This window comes from Aulostomus chinensis, chromosome 10, assembly GCF_037954235.1.
Source record: "Aulostomus chinensis isolate RoL2024-O1b breed Wild chromosome 10, RoL_Achi_v1.0, whole genome shotgun sequence".
Classification (NCBI taxonomy): Eukaryota; Metazoa; Chordata; class Actinopteri; order Syngnathiformes; family Aulostomidae; genus Aulostomus; species Aulostomus chinensis.
In genome coordinates this window covers 13,209,714-13,225,048 of record NC_141329.1, presented here as the reverse complement: position 1 = coordinate 13,225,048, position 15,335 = coordinate 13,209,714, and the positions used below count along the sequence as shown (strand labels likewise).

Here is a 15,335-nt window from a genome sequence, read left to right as displayed (position 1 = left end):
AACAGAACGGTTGGTTATCAAAAAGAGTAAACAGAACAGAGTTTCCATGAGGATGAATGCTGCTTCTGTACTGACCAGAATAAAGGCTCAGTGGCTCAGTGAAAATGAATCGGACACCATCCTGTCACTCTCCATCCCAAACAGGGAATGTAGATTAACTGTTACTTAACTGTAATTCCATGGAGCATTTTAGTTTCTGACTGAAATGGATCATGTTTTGATTATTTCAGGTTCAGGCAAGCACGTTATCTTTGTAAATTTCACAGTCAGACACGTAAAAATGGTTATTGTTTGACCATACACAACATGGCTACAAATGAGATGTCCTATTTAGCAAAGACAAAAGAAGTAAAGAATGACATGTTGACAACTTGACTGTTGACAGCCAAACTTGGGCTGCAAGTGCAGCTGGACCACAGCATTATGTTTCCTGATGGGGGTTTGTTGTGCAGTGTGCTGGGCAATGGTCCAGCTAATCCTCCAGTGGGTTGTATTTTGTATTACTTTTAGATTTTGACTTGTGATGAGTTTTACATTATATGGCTATTGAGTCATCACAAAAAAGATATTCGATCCAACACCTGCTCTGGTTATTCTCTTGTCAAATACATTTTTGAAGGCAGCCTACTTTAGCCCTGAACCCATCTACTGTGTAGGTAGGTCAGGTCGGATCGAATGACATTAGTCAGGCATGGACTTGTTTAATTAAATGTTTCGAATTTCCCAATTTGCGCCGAGAGTCGCTCATCACATGCATGTTTAGTAAATGGTAAATGTAATGGAATTTCAAAAAGCCAGGTAATGAATCAAATTTGTGGACTCTCCGGTAGGCTGCGCTGTTCCTGCGCACCTCTGCGCGCGCGCACCGGCCCCGTCGTGAGCGCGCGGCTGAGCAGCGGTAGCAGCGGCAGAGGAGAGAACACGTCGCGGAGCAGAGCGGCCAGTCAGCGAACAGTCACTCACTGTTTAACGGCTCTGCTGGTGTGGATGGTATTACGGAGTAGGACGGACTTTTACACCGGGACATTCTGCAGCATGGCCGGGTGAGTCCCGCGGATAGACCCGCATCCCCCTGCAAAGATGCGCGAGCAAAGTTAGAGGCGTGCTTCCAGTGTGAATACAAGGGACTGGGGTCTCAGCCAGTGATGCGTTTTCTTCTTTTTTTTTTTTGTATCTGCAAGACTGAGAGGGACGAGGTTGGCGACCTGAGTCTTGTAGCATCCGTTATAAATGCTTAGTGTTGGGGTATTGCAGCGGTGTGCGTGTGTATGTGTGTTTGTGTTTGTGCATGTGCGTATGTGCGTGTGTGAGTGACTGAGTGGAGGGAAACAGTTGAGAGGTGACTGCTGATGAGCGGTGAGTTGCGGAGCTGCAGCTGCATGGGACAACTGGGAGTCCGGACCCCGCGTCGCTGCAGCTTCTGCCCTCCAGATATCCCCGTGTGTGATCGTCATTGGTGTCTTCTGGCATTACTTCTGACATTAGGAAATGTGATTTATTTTTGGTCAGTTATGAGTTAATAGAACCAATCAGCGGAATTTATTATGTAATTCCCACAGTGGCAGGTGCATCTCTGTTATCGATACACACACACACACACACACACTTGAGACAGAAAGCCTCATAGAGCAGGCCTTTCCCGCACCTTCCTTTATGATAATGAGCTCCAACAGCTTATTGAGAGGGGGTCCTGCTGGCTGATGGCATGTTAGAGTTCAGAGGTGCATGTGTTGGAGTAGACAGACCAATGGAAGTAACAACTGTGGCTGGTCTGAAATGTCTCACAGATCTCCAGTGTGAGCAAGTGTGGATGCACTGGTGTGTTTGTAAGTCAGTATGCATCATGAAGGTGAGCACCCATCACTTCTCTGACAGGGTGGGGTCATTTCTACTGTCAAATTTCTGCAGCAGCCATCAGGATGCAGAAGCGTGTCACTTCAGATGAGTCTGAAGGGGATAGTCAGTGCCTGGCTGTACTGTATGTCCATTGACCACACACATGTTCATGCACGCATATTTGTCATCTACTAGTGTGTGTTTGTGTGTGTTATGTGTGCTTCCTTCTCTCACCTTTCAGTAGGCAGGTTGCCAAACAACTGCACAGCTGTCCATTTTTGCTCTGTGGCTCTATGTTGCAGCCCCTCCTCCTCCTCCTCCTCCTCCTCCTCCTCTGACACCCCCTCCTCTTCCGCCCCCTCACCTCGTTTTCTTTCATCGCCTTTCACAGGCTGATTGGAAACCAGTCCAGCCCACTAGAGTGCCAGGTTAATAAATACTGCTGGAGACAGAAGTGTTGGCCTGTCTTGATGTGGCTAAACTGTAACCAGTTATCACACTAGAATCTCCAGATGTTTATCATTATTTGGATTTAAAATTAATCTCTACTTCTCTTTAGCTCAGTCTGCCCTTAAAGGAACACTATAATACTGTAGAGTAGATATGTGGTAATGAGCAGAGCAAGGTAGTGATGACAAGTTGTATTTACTATATTACCTTAAAGTTCTTTTATTTAAGTTCCTGTTATTCATAAAAATGCATTAGTGAAAGGGATGATCAATAATCCTGTGTTGTTTATGCATAGCATCATGTTCCTGGTCCCTTGCGGTTCCCTCAGAATGCGATAATTTCAGGATATGATGTATAACACATATTTATAATGCCATGCAGGCTATGTAGGCCCATTGATTGTGAATGTGATGTAATGGCTGGGGATGCACTGATATATTGGCCACATATTGTGTGGGTCAATATTTGCCAGAGGTCTGCAGACCATTGGATTTTTTTTATTAATAAATGCTGATATTTTTACAACCAGTTGGGCAATGGCAATATTACAGATGTCAATCTTGTTTAAAAAAAACAAGTTTATAGGATTTTCATATTTTTTTATATATTGAAAAGATGCTGAAAACCGGCCCCTAGCCTGACAATCAGTGCATCCCTGCCACAAACCCACCGTAAATATTGGCATAAACAAACAAGACAGAAACAAACAGATAAAATAAACCCAAAGGCGATCAACCACATTTTTATTTTCAAAGTCAGTATTGATATTGGCTAAGAGTCAGAAAACTTGTAACGACTTGCACCCCAGCAATCCAGCTGATACCATGGTTCCATCCAATACTTTTTTAATAGATTTTACCATTATTTAAACATGGGCCCTATTTTGGATGTAAAAAAGATTAAGAGAGCAAAAAAAACCCTTGTATTTGGTTCAATGCTGAGTGGAATTTATAAATGACAGCTGAAAAATGGCTGCAAATAATCCCACGAGGTCTGTGTGGGCCAAAGTACGTCCACTGCGCTTGGTCATTGTTATTCTATGGGACAACATGGAAAGGATCCAGGAATGGATATATGTCTAACAGAAGTCCCGCTCAGTCTAAATGTGAGGGACAGATAGTGAAGCCAGGGGAAGAGTTTAGTGCATTTCTAAATTTGTGGTAACAAAATAATGACTACCTAGACTACCTTTGGGGGAGGGGGACGCATACAAGTGTAGGGTAGCTGTGCTGCACATGAAACCTCCTCCTTTCCATATGCTGCACTTTAGACCATCTTCTTAGAGGTAGGGCTACATGATTTTGTAAAAAAAATAATTTTTTTTTTTTAAAAAATATATATATATATATATTGTGATCATGAGTATCATTGTACTTTCATGACTATTTCCTTTTTCACTGAAAAAAACAATACAACAATTAAAATGATAATGGTGAGATATTTATTGGGATCTGTATTACACAGAAATGTAGTCAGTAGAAAAGGATGTGTATGCAAGAAATCTCTATAGGACCCCATTCATTAATTTTAAATGTTTTTATGACACACAGGAAGCCGAATTTTTAATCTTCCTGAGATTGAAATAGCGCAGTTGGCCATATTGCAATAGAGATAACGTTTTCACTAACTGTGGAACCATTTTGATCCGAACGACTGCTGCCAGTCAAATAGGAGAACCTTTACACCGAATAACATTTTGCTGGTGATAACTGATCTAAGAGCAGAGGACAAGCAGCAGACTGAGCAGAGCTGATGGTCGACCCTGTAGTCAATGTTGACTGGGCATCAGTACAACTGACCATGGCAGTATAACTGCATAAACAATGATTCAATATGCGAGTAGTATAGTACTAAACAGGATGAAACCAAGCATCAACATCTCTCTTGGGATTCTTTCCATCTGGATGCTGTCAACAATTTGAGCCCGTCAGCAGCAAAAAAAACCCAACACTTTATATAGATGGACTTGGATGCAGACACATGCCTCGTGGGATTACTACAACAGTTTCATGGTTACTGGATATACGAGCTAAACATTGGATTGCTTTATATAATTTTTTGTTCCTATTAATTCTATAGGCTTTTTTTCAGTCTGCCAGCCCAAATCTAATTTAAGCATATTCAAATTGATTTTTGACAGTCTGAAAAACCACATGAAATCTGATTTTCAAAGTCCCTTTTGGAGGTGGTGGTTTGAATTTCATTTGTAGCATGGTGACTTGCTGGATAGCGCTGTTGCCTTACAGGAAGAAGGTCTTGGTATTGACCGTTCTTGGTCCTTTCTGCAGGGTTAGGGCATTTTCTCTGCATGGTTTTCCTCAGGGTGCACTCGTTTAAAGACATTTCTGTTAGATTAATACTCCTGTGGGTGCTCTGAACAAGACACTGGCAGAAGATCTTGAGTTGGACCTGGAGCACGGCCACTCATTGCTCTTTAGATGATGGGTTAAAAGCAGAGGACACATTTTGTTGCAGAGTGTACATGTGACAAGAAAGTCTTCTCAACCTGAAGTCCTATGTGTATCCAGAGAAAATTTGTATCTTTTAGAAGGTTGGCGATGTTGTTTGTATTTGGTAAATCAGAAAAAAAGGCCTGTTATGATATCAACCTGATGAGAGAAACAGACCAGATCTGCTGTATGAACAGGCCTAAAATACTGTCGAGGAAGGAAAAGTGGTGTTTTAATCCATAAGGAGGTGAGCTGATGTCAGGTGTGCTCGTGCTCTGTTAGTACAAATAGTGATGCTTGGCCAGTGAGTCTTCATGGGGTCAACTTATGTCTCACTTTTGCTGGACTCTGACTTGGACCAATTATTATTGTAGATTATTGAAAAGTAAGTGTTCACTTCTGGGCCCCTCTACTATTTCTCCTTGGGCCCAGGACAACTGAGAACTGTTAAACTCCTATATATAGCAGGGAAGTGAGTGTAGGGGGTTGACAAATGTGTTTTGTGACTGAATGTTTCAACCACATATGGTCTTCAGGTCAAAGTAAATTAATAAACCCACCGCTATTTAATAGGTTGGGTTTTGAAATGTGCAGATGTAGACTTTTCACACTATACAGTATATCGATGGATTCACATTCTCGCCTTGACACTCGCCAGGAATCTTGATATGGATTCAGAAATGTTCATATAATATCTATCTATAGTTTGCAGAAGTGCACAATGCCATTTTATTTCTTGGGAGGGGGTTGTAATGATTAAATGGCTTCACCTTCCTTCGGCCTATCTTTATCCTGACGGCATCGTGTAGTTACAGCATGTGCATGAGATTTTGCAGGGGAGTGCTGTGCTGCCCCTGCCTGCAGCAGCTGACCTCCCTGCCAAGCACACTGACCTCCACAGAGGGGAGGAGGAGGTGGAGGCCCCCCTCCTTTAGTTTTGTTCTCATTCTCCCCAAGCGCCTCACTCCACAGGCTGCCTGCTTGGAAATAGCATTACTGCAACCCCTCCTTATCCTCCTCCTACTCCTCCACCCTCCCCCTCGCTTTTCCTTCATCTCTGGGGTCCCAAGGGCTTTGTGAGCGTCTGTTTGTGCCAAATGCCAGCACTCTGCAGCCCCCCCTCACTCTGAGAGAGAGAGAGAGAGAGACAGAGAGAGACAGAGACAGAGAGAGGGAGAGAGAGAGAGTATTGGGGGATTTCTTTGGTTTCCCTCTTCATCTAGGCTGGAGGGGGGTGATGGTGTGTTGTGTACTGGTGTTTCTTCCCTACTGTTGGTGCCGTTAGTGAGTGAGTGTGCGTGTGCGTGTGTGTGTGTGTGTGTGCGGCTGCTATTGTCCTCAGCGACTGCTGGAATGCTGTTGAGCGGTGGTTGTGTCAGCCCAGATGCCCGGCAGTATTGTCTGTCTTTGTCATTTTCATAAGTCTACGGTCCATTTTGCTTCTCTTGTGTGACAGCCTGGTCTCACAGTGAGCCTGCCTCTCAGCTCTGAGCATGCTGCCTGCATATATACGAAGAGCTGTGGAAAGCGTCTAACTTATGGCCTCATAAGAAAATGTCAAGGTGTTATGGCAGTTAACCATCAATAAATTAAATCAAGATTCATTTGAGCTCATTAGCATGACAATATTGTCTTTAGGAATGGCAACATTGGACTCAAGTGGCCCCTGTTCTGCATGAATTCAAAGGGAAAAGTCCTCTACATGTTAAATTACTTAACATGTAGAGGACTTAAATTCTTTGCCCTCAATATGGTCGGGTTGACTTAGATTCCCCTTTAAAAAAAAACAAAAAACAGATCAAGTCCTCACTCAGGTTTTGTACGATCACCAAGAAGGTGATGTCTTTAGTGCTGTTTGTTTCTATTGTCTGTCCGCAAGACGATATCAAAAAGTATTTGAAATATTTTCTTGTAACGTGATGAATGGGAGGGAAGGGCACAGGCCATGGAGGAATCCATTCAGTTTTGTTTTATTTGATCCAAATAAAGGGGCGGACTCACTTTTATCACTTTTTTTAAATTGCAAAATAAGACAGTGGCATAAAATGTGCAATTTGGAGCTGATCAGGATTAAATTGCAGATTTAGTGGATCAATAGTTTTTGATAGTTAATAGTCGTTAATATTTTTTTTAAGAAGGTCAGGTTTTTTTCCGGCCTACAACTGTGGCTTTCTCAAAAAGAAATGGATGGATTTTGATGAATTTTGCTAGGATGACTTGGAATTGATTAAGCATTAGATCCACTAGTGTTGATTTCATATTGACTAGGAAGAAGTATACTCTTGGTGTATCCTCTAATTTTTTTGCTTTGATTTGAAAATTTAAAAGAGAGGCTGAAAATTTTGAAAAACTAATAGAAAATTTCTTCAAAAAATCCTCATGTTTGACTATATGTGCATCAATTAACATCAATCCATCCATTGTCTTCCGCTTATTCCTGTTAAGGGTTGTGGGGGGGCTGGAGCCTATCCCAGCAGCTTTTGGGCGAGAGGAGGGGTTCACCCTGGACAGGTCGCCAGTCCATCTTAGGGCCAACACATAGAGACAGACAACCATTCACACTAACAGTCACACCTACAGTCAATTTAGAGTATCAATCAGCCTCGTCCCCTCTTGATGTCTTTGGACTGTGGGAGGAAGCTGGAGTACCAGAGAGAACCCACACAGGAACAGGGAGAACATGCAGACTCCACACAGAAAGATCCCGTGCCCGAGCTGGGACTCAAACCCAGAACCTTCTTGCTGTGAGGCGACAGTGCTGACCACTGCACCACTGTGTCATCTGCCTGTAAATAATTCTAGTTAAATGTTTGCTGGTATACTTTGAAATGGATACCTCTGAGTTTGTTTTTCATATGTAAAATGATTTTCAGAGACCGTATGGTCCTGAAAATTTACCTAAAACATGTGGAAATGTTGTCGAAATGATTTGGTAAAAATATGTATGAACTAGGGCTGGGCGATTTATCGAATTTTAATGGTCATCTTGATATCAAAATGTGCGATTAACACATCGCAAAAGTCCTGTGTTCACGATGAAAAGTTCATTTTCACATGTTGTGAAAATAAACCAATCTCATGTGACGTTGTTAAATTAGCCACGCGTTCGGTGTCAGCTCCATATGGCGTGTGTGGTGATAGCCGACACTAACAAGCTAGTGGAGCCGAGGGCAGGCGCGTTACGTGGATGACGGCTGAAGACGAGGACGCAGAGAAAACTAGCGAGCGCGAGGAAAATGAGGTGGACCTGGTGGCGAAAAAAATAGCTCCTCACTCATTTGGAGCTATTTTGGGTTCAAACGAGACGACGTCGTACAAGCTCAGGTACGGTGTAAAACGTGGGGTGGTCATGGCAACTACGAGGGGAAACACGACCAGTCTTCATCAACACCTGAAACACCACCACAAAGAACTGCACAAACAGTTCAAAGACAGCCAAGACGGCAAACAGCCAACAACACAGAGTCCACATGACGTCAAAGGATTGCAGCCACCGTCCATTTCTGTGAGTTTAGTGAACGTGACTCTGCAGCCCCTCGTTCGCCCTCCGAGAGGCTCTTCAGCGCGTCAGGGAATGTGGTTACATGTCAGCGCTCCTGCTTGAAACCTAGCAAAGTGGACATGTTGGTGTTCCTGTGTAAGAACTTGAAATAAGAGAAGTGCTAAAGAAGTTTTGGGATGAATAAATCTCCCTTTCTCTTGATTTAGTGGTTCTACATTCCTCACTCCAGTGTTCTCCATCATAGGACTGTAATTGCCACCTGTTTAGCAAGATGATGGCATTGGCAGGTCTCGATCTTTCTAATGGGAGAAATGTTTAATTTGCCAGTTGCCATGTTTAATTTATTTTATTGATGTTTTCTCCCAGATATCTTTTAGTTAGAGTCTTGGAAATTGTTTGAATTTGCCAACAGTCAGGTTAGAGCCTTGTGCAGTTGCAATATGTTAAAAATAAAAGCATCTGTTGGATACAAATAACTGTTCAATTTCTTCATTCAACAGAAAGATATGCTTCAATGTACTGTAGCTGATATGTACCCTTTGATATTTCATATATATAAATATATATATATATATATATATATATATATATATAAATAAATATATATATATATATATATATATATATATATATATATATATATATATATATATATACACATACACACACACACACACACACACACACACACACACACACACACACACATTTATCGCAGGTCATATCGTCATTGCAATATTGAACAGTGGAATCGCACATTGCATGTTTTCCTGATATCGCCCAGCCCTAGTATGAACGTTGATTATATGTGTCCTAGCTTTTAATTGAAAAGTGACTATAAATTTAAGGCAGCACGGTGGTGCAGTGGTTAGCACTGTTGCCTCACAGCAAGAAGGTTCCTGGTTCGAGCCCTGGCTCGGGCACGGGATCTTTCTGTGTGGAGTCTGCATGTTCTCCCTGTTCCTGTGTGGGTTCTCTCTGGTACTCCAGCTTCCTCCCACAGTCCAAAGACATCAAGAGGGGACGAGGCTGATTGATACTCTAAATTGTCCGTAGGTGTGACTGTGAGAGTGAATGGTTGTCTGTCTCTATGTGTTTGCTGGCTACCCTTCTTGGGTGAACCCTGCCTCTCACGTGAAGGCTGCTGGGATAGGCTCCAGCCCCCCCACAACCCTAACAGGATAAGCAGTAGAAAATGGATGGATGGACTATCACTTTCACTAATACAGTATTAATCTCTAAAACAAACAACAATTGAATACCCTTTGTTGGAATGTGTGTACAACATTATATTCACTGAGAGCTGTTGTGTCATGCTAGATGAATGTGTTCACTGCATCTTAGAGATTCCAACTAATGCACGTCAAAGGATGTGGCTGCTTCGACACAGCCAACAACACCACAACTGAGTGTATCTTATATGTGGCACAAAAACATCTGGTGTTAGCACCCACTCAGCATGTGTTGGTTTTTGTCATTTAATTTTTTTACATTTATTTTATATCAAATTAAAAATGCAGTAAACTGTATGCGAAAAGTACAAGCTTCATTTAAATTCCCTCACTGAGCAAAGAACACCAGCAATTCATGTAATTACCTCATCAGCTAACAGTGATGTGCCATAATTGAAATAAACGCATACAACAGATATGAATCAGCAGCTTCTGTTGAGTTGAGATCAGGCATTAAAATGTGGGGAGAATGTGATCTCAGTGACTTTGATTGTGGCATGATTGTTGGTGCCAGACAGCCTGGTTTGCGTATTTTTGTAACTGCTGATCTCACACAACCTTCTCAAAGAGTTTACTCATAATGGTGTGAAAAACCAGAAACATCCAGCGAGCGGCAGCTCTGTGGGCAGAAATGCCACGTTGATTAGAGAGGTCTACAGAGAATGGTCAGACTGGTTTGAGTTGACAGAGAGGCTACGGTAACTTAGATGACCACGGAACAATTGTGGTGAGCAGAAACGCTTCTCAGAATGTGCTACATGTGGAAGCTTGAGGCGGATGGGCTGTAATAGAAGAACATCACACTGGGTTCCACTTAAGTCAGGCAAGGACATAGAGCTGAGGCTGCAGTGGGCACAGGAACACTGGAAAAACATGGTCAGATGAATTTTAATGTCAGCATAGGGACTGATTTGGTCAGAACTTGGCCAAGAGGATGCAACTTTTCTTGTGTCAGCAGTCAAAGCGGTGGTGGTGGTGGTGTTATGGTATTATGATGTGGGAAATATTTTATTGGCCCACTTTGACCCAGTTAATAGCAATTGGTTATTGCCAAGACTATTGCCTCTGCCAGGAAGCTTTGGTGATTGGTTGGGTTTGTCTGTTTTCTGTCTGTTAGCAAAAATTACCCGGAGGGGTTAAGTACCGCCTATGATTTCCACAAATTTTTTCTGGAAAATACTAGGATTTTTTTGTTCGTGTGGACAATGCAAAGTTAAGTGGCAGTATTCATTCTACTTTTCCCAGACTAGGGCTGTGTCAAAACATATCATTCATCATTTTGTGTTACAAATCCTTCATATCGTAAAAAAAACAACACCATATCTTCAATATCACGTAACTCTTTTTTATTACTTTATCATCATTTTTTTCTGAACAGTGTTTGTTTTCATGGCTCTCTGCTTTGTCTAGCTATGCAAGACATTTGTGTGTCAGGCCCATAGCAGACAGCCAAACTGGGGACATCATTCGCCTTACTCGACCTGACAGACTGTATGCTTATGTCTATAAAGAATATAGTGCTGTAATGATGCTAAACATGAGTCTGAGCCCCAAGATGAGTTTAGTTGGCATCTGGTAATGTTAAGTGCTGGACACTCGCAGGTTAATCAAGGCTGAATAACTCTTTGAGATTAACATGGAGAGCTGAGTTGTTGTTTTTTTTATGTACACCATTTGAGTTTAAAATAAAGACCAAGTTTGTTAATTTTATTCATCTCTTTGCAAATAAAATTTGGTTGGATACAACGACTAAAGTTAAGAAAGAGTCAGGTAGATTTTGGAATTGATGCAGAGCCAGATGTAGATCTCATGACGTCATGTCACCTTTGCAGATGTATATACTCTTAGTGTACCCTCTAGATTGTTGGGTTTATTCGTCGAAGTTGACCACGCCCCTGAATACTATATAGACTTCATACTATCATGAAAAACATGGAAAAGTCATGTCGTTTGAAAATAGCACTTTCCAGGCCTGGGAAAGATTTTTAAAAGAAGAGAAACCAAAAATTACTGGAAAAGTCTTGGAAATTTGCTTGACGAGTACCAGTAAATTAGAAGATATGTGGTTCAGTTAAGAGCAACTGACAAAAGGGGTTACAGAAAATGTCTTCATTTGAACATAATTTATTAGTCAATATGACTCGGACGTAGTGTGGCCTGAAGGGTTGCTGGTTTGATCCGCACTTCCCCTGTTGACCATGTCAAAGTATCCTTGCAGCTCTGGGTGTCATTAGAGACCCGAACGACAATTGGCTGGGTCATCTTTGTGATGGCAGTATTTCAAAACCCTTTTCTTTTTTTCCTGTTGTCACTACATAGTTGGGCTAGCGAGATCCACGCAGACCAAGTACAGATTGATTTTCCCATCATTACTTGCAGTTTTTGTAGTTCATTGTTGAAAACAAGGTGATGAACATACCAGCCTGAACCTAAAGGCTGGGCATGACTCGACTTACTGTGGTTGGATGTTCCTCTCTAACATCACATAGCCTCAAGCACTGACAGTATTATTTTTAGAGCGATGCTTGGTTTGTTATTACTTGACTTAGTTAGCTGTCCCCAACGTGTGCTTTGGCTGGGGTAAGAGAGGTTTTTGTATGCTGCAAAAAACGAAGAGAATTGAGGTCCCAGTCTCACTTGGATCAAGATGTTATGGTGAAGTGTATGTGACTCTTTTGAACAGATAAAGCCACTGTGTTTTAACTGTTTAATTAATTTGATGAGTATTGTGAAGTTGATGTTGACCATGTCTGTCTGAAATATCTTGTATATGTTGAGTTTTATGATTGTCTGCAGCCATCCTGTCAATGTCACTCTTGAACAAGAGTCAAGGTTCTTCCAAATAAAATACAGAACACGATTGGCAGAAGCAAAAGTGTTGTCCACTTTTTAAATATTTTTTGGTGTTATGCATAGAGGTTTTTGAAAAGCTCCGCAGTCATCCTGTGCAAAGTTATTTTCACTCATTCTTCACATCTTGATTGGGTTATTTAGGAAGACACGTTGCTTTTCATTTTATTCAGCATGAATGTGTTAATAGCCACACCACAAATGAAATTTAATGGACTTCTATGGGATTGGTGTTCCTAATCCTAAAGATATATGATCCTCAGCAAGTAGACTTTTTTTGTTAAAAGCGAATATATTGTATAAGATACAACTAAACTTTTAAGATACATGTGAACATGTTCATCTTACTGAAATTTTAGATTTTTAAAGTTCTGTTTGGATGACTGTGCATGCGTATGCTTAAATTGGCCACAAATTAGCCTGGTGTCCTGCTTGTTCCTGCTGTGGTATTCAACCCAGAGGTCAAACAGGTCAGACAGCACACAGTAAATGAAGTATCATCATGGTAGCGAGAGCAATGGTGAACAGTCTTTGAGTTTAAAGGGGGTGTTGGAGGGGGATGCTGCTTGCTAATTTAGTTGGTTTTAGAACAGGTGTCCTCAAATACAAATCTTGAAGGTCCACAATTGTTTTTTTCATACAAGCATGGGTCCATTTCTTTATGTCGGTCAGGTCGAAGCACTGTCCACTTTTCTTCTCTTGGTCAACTTTGAGCATGCCATTTTGTTAGATTCGGTCTTCTACTGGTGGCATGTAAACCAACAGATTGCAAAGTGCCGGGTACGACTCATGTTTCACACCGCTGCAGTCTAGCTAGCAGCATCTCTCAGCCAACCAGCGCATCGTTGTCATAGGGATGACAGCCCATATTACCCTGTCACCCAGGCAACAGCCAATCAACACTGTCTCCCGAAGCACACACTTTCTCACACACACACACACGCACGAGCACACACACAGCAGGCAGAGTGCATGCAGTGATTGAATACAACAGAAGTGGGAACATGGGAGATATTTGACAAAAAATGAAGCGATAGAAGAGTAGCGCATAGCGATAGATCGCCGATTAATACAAATAATATATGTTCAAAAAAGGTTGGATTTTTTTTTTTTTTTTTTTTAAAGTGTCATTTGCCCTGGGTCCGCAGAGAGGTGTGCCGCGGTCTGGTCGTGGACTAATTCGCTGATTGAGGACTCCGGTTTTAGAATGTATGACTGCATCAGCCTGTGGGGTCACACTGCCACTTACTGTCCCAGGTGTGGTCTTCATTGAATAAATTGTTTCATCCCAGCAGTTGTCCAATTAAATGGCCTGGCTGACACTGTACATGTGAAGCCACATGCGTCCGTCTGCTGCACATGGCAAGATACCATTATATGTGTTTTATATATTTTTTTTCCCGAATTGTTGTTTTTTTCTATTGACATCACATTTGATAATCCAATCCAAATCATAATAACTGAGTTGGTCAGAAAATTCTACAGTCTGTAGTACGGTAAAGAAAGGAATCACAGCTGTTGCATGGCAGCACATTTGCCACATACTGACACCACCATCACCTTTACTGTAGTTGAGTTCCTCTCATGTCATTTTCACAGCAGCATTTGCTACATGCTCAGCTGTTTGCTATCACCAAGTGTGAGAGCACGATAGCAGTTCTATACATCGTGCAAATACACTTCACTGAAGAGTATTTTAATACACACTCACAGTTGTGCGCTTGGATGATCAGTAGACAATTAGACAAGAACTGATTTAACCAGTTGTTTCATAGAAGGTGCAGGCTGAAGTGTACGTGCTTTTGCACCCGCTTTTTCTCACGTTTAGAAGATAAGATCTTGGTGATACCCCACATCCTTCAACATCACTCATCTCCATAAATAACATCCGTAGAGTTTCATGAGCTTAAAATTCTTTAATTTTACTACATGCAAGATCCACTTTTTTTTTTCATTCCAGCAAACATCTGCTGGTACTTGTTTTGATTCTGATACTAGTTGCTTTTCTCTTGAATATTGTCACTGTTATCATTGTTTGCATTAAATTTAAAGCTGCATCTTGAGGCTATAGTCAAACAAACATTGGATATTATTATGTAAAGAATGAACAAAACTAAACTAAACACAAAAGCATTCAATTTAAGTGATAGCAGAGATATATATTTGCACTGTAGGAATCACTGATGTATCTCACGTTACATTACAGCAGGCCCATGATCCAGCTCCAGCTGCAGAATGGAATCTGGATCAGTATGTGGCTTAAAATGATCATTCAGATGCCTGATCTGAGTCAGCTATTGGTTCCAATAATTGGGATCCCATAGCCTATCTCTACATTTTACTGCAGTGTTTACAGTTGATCTGTGTTTTTGAAGGGATGTTCTGGGGGGAAAGGGGCATCTAGACCTCTGCCCCTCATGTCCATCAGCTGGACTCCTGATGACAATCTAACCTGGAAAAGAAGCTCTTAATGTTGCAAGTTCAAATTAATTATTACATTGGCCTTCAAAAGAAGCCCCTTCTCTCTGGCAGCTGTCTAATCAGCTGGCAGGATAATTCACAGTAAGCTCTTTGTCATGTTAAATCATGTCCACTGCCATTCATTAACTGCGTCTGATTTAGCTGATACAGTGTACCATTTTTACATCCACATGCTTGGAGTGAGAGAGATGAAGTTCTTGCCATTGTGTGCAGAAAATATCAATTTAACATTCACTTCTTTCCCTGATGTCATTGTGACTGCTGTCACAAGTCATTACTGTTGAATTATTGTACTTCTGCTAATATAATTGAAGAATCATTATTCAAGCAGTCAAAGACTCTAAGGTACTGTGCTGCTTCAATTACTATCAATATTCCCGGTGGTGGAAGGCAGGTCCTGCACCAATGGTCTTTCTGAAGGTGATGTGAGTGGAAAGCATGCACTTGCTCTGCTAAATCACTATGCATGTGTGTACAACAAGAGAGCAGTTAAAGGATCATATAACTGGCCTGAAGGTGTGTCTAATTGGCCTG

At 41.5% G+C, this 15,335-nt stretch overlaps 1 protein-coding gene across 5 annotated transcripts in view; it reads left to right on the top strand.

Annotated features, from left to right (window-relative positions):
* Positions 1–910: 910 nt before the first annotated feature.
* fat3a (FAT atypical cadherin 3a) overlaps positions 911–15,335 on the top strand; it is a 214,422-nt gene continuing 199,997 nt past the window's right edge. For all 5 annotated transcript variants that reach the window (XM_086216110.1, XM_086216108.1, XM_086216109.1 and 2 more), the window contains exon 1: positions 911–1,043. The gene's annotated coding sequence lies outside the window, so the exon portion shown is untranslated. The remainder of the gene's footprint in view (positions 1,044–15,335) is intronic.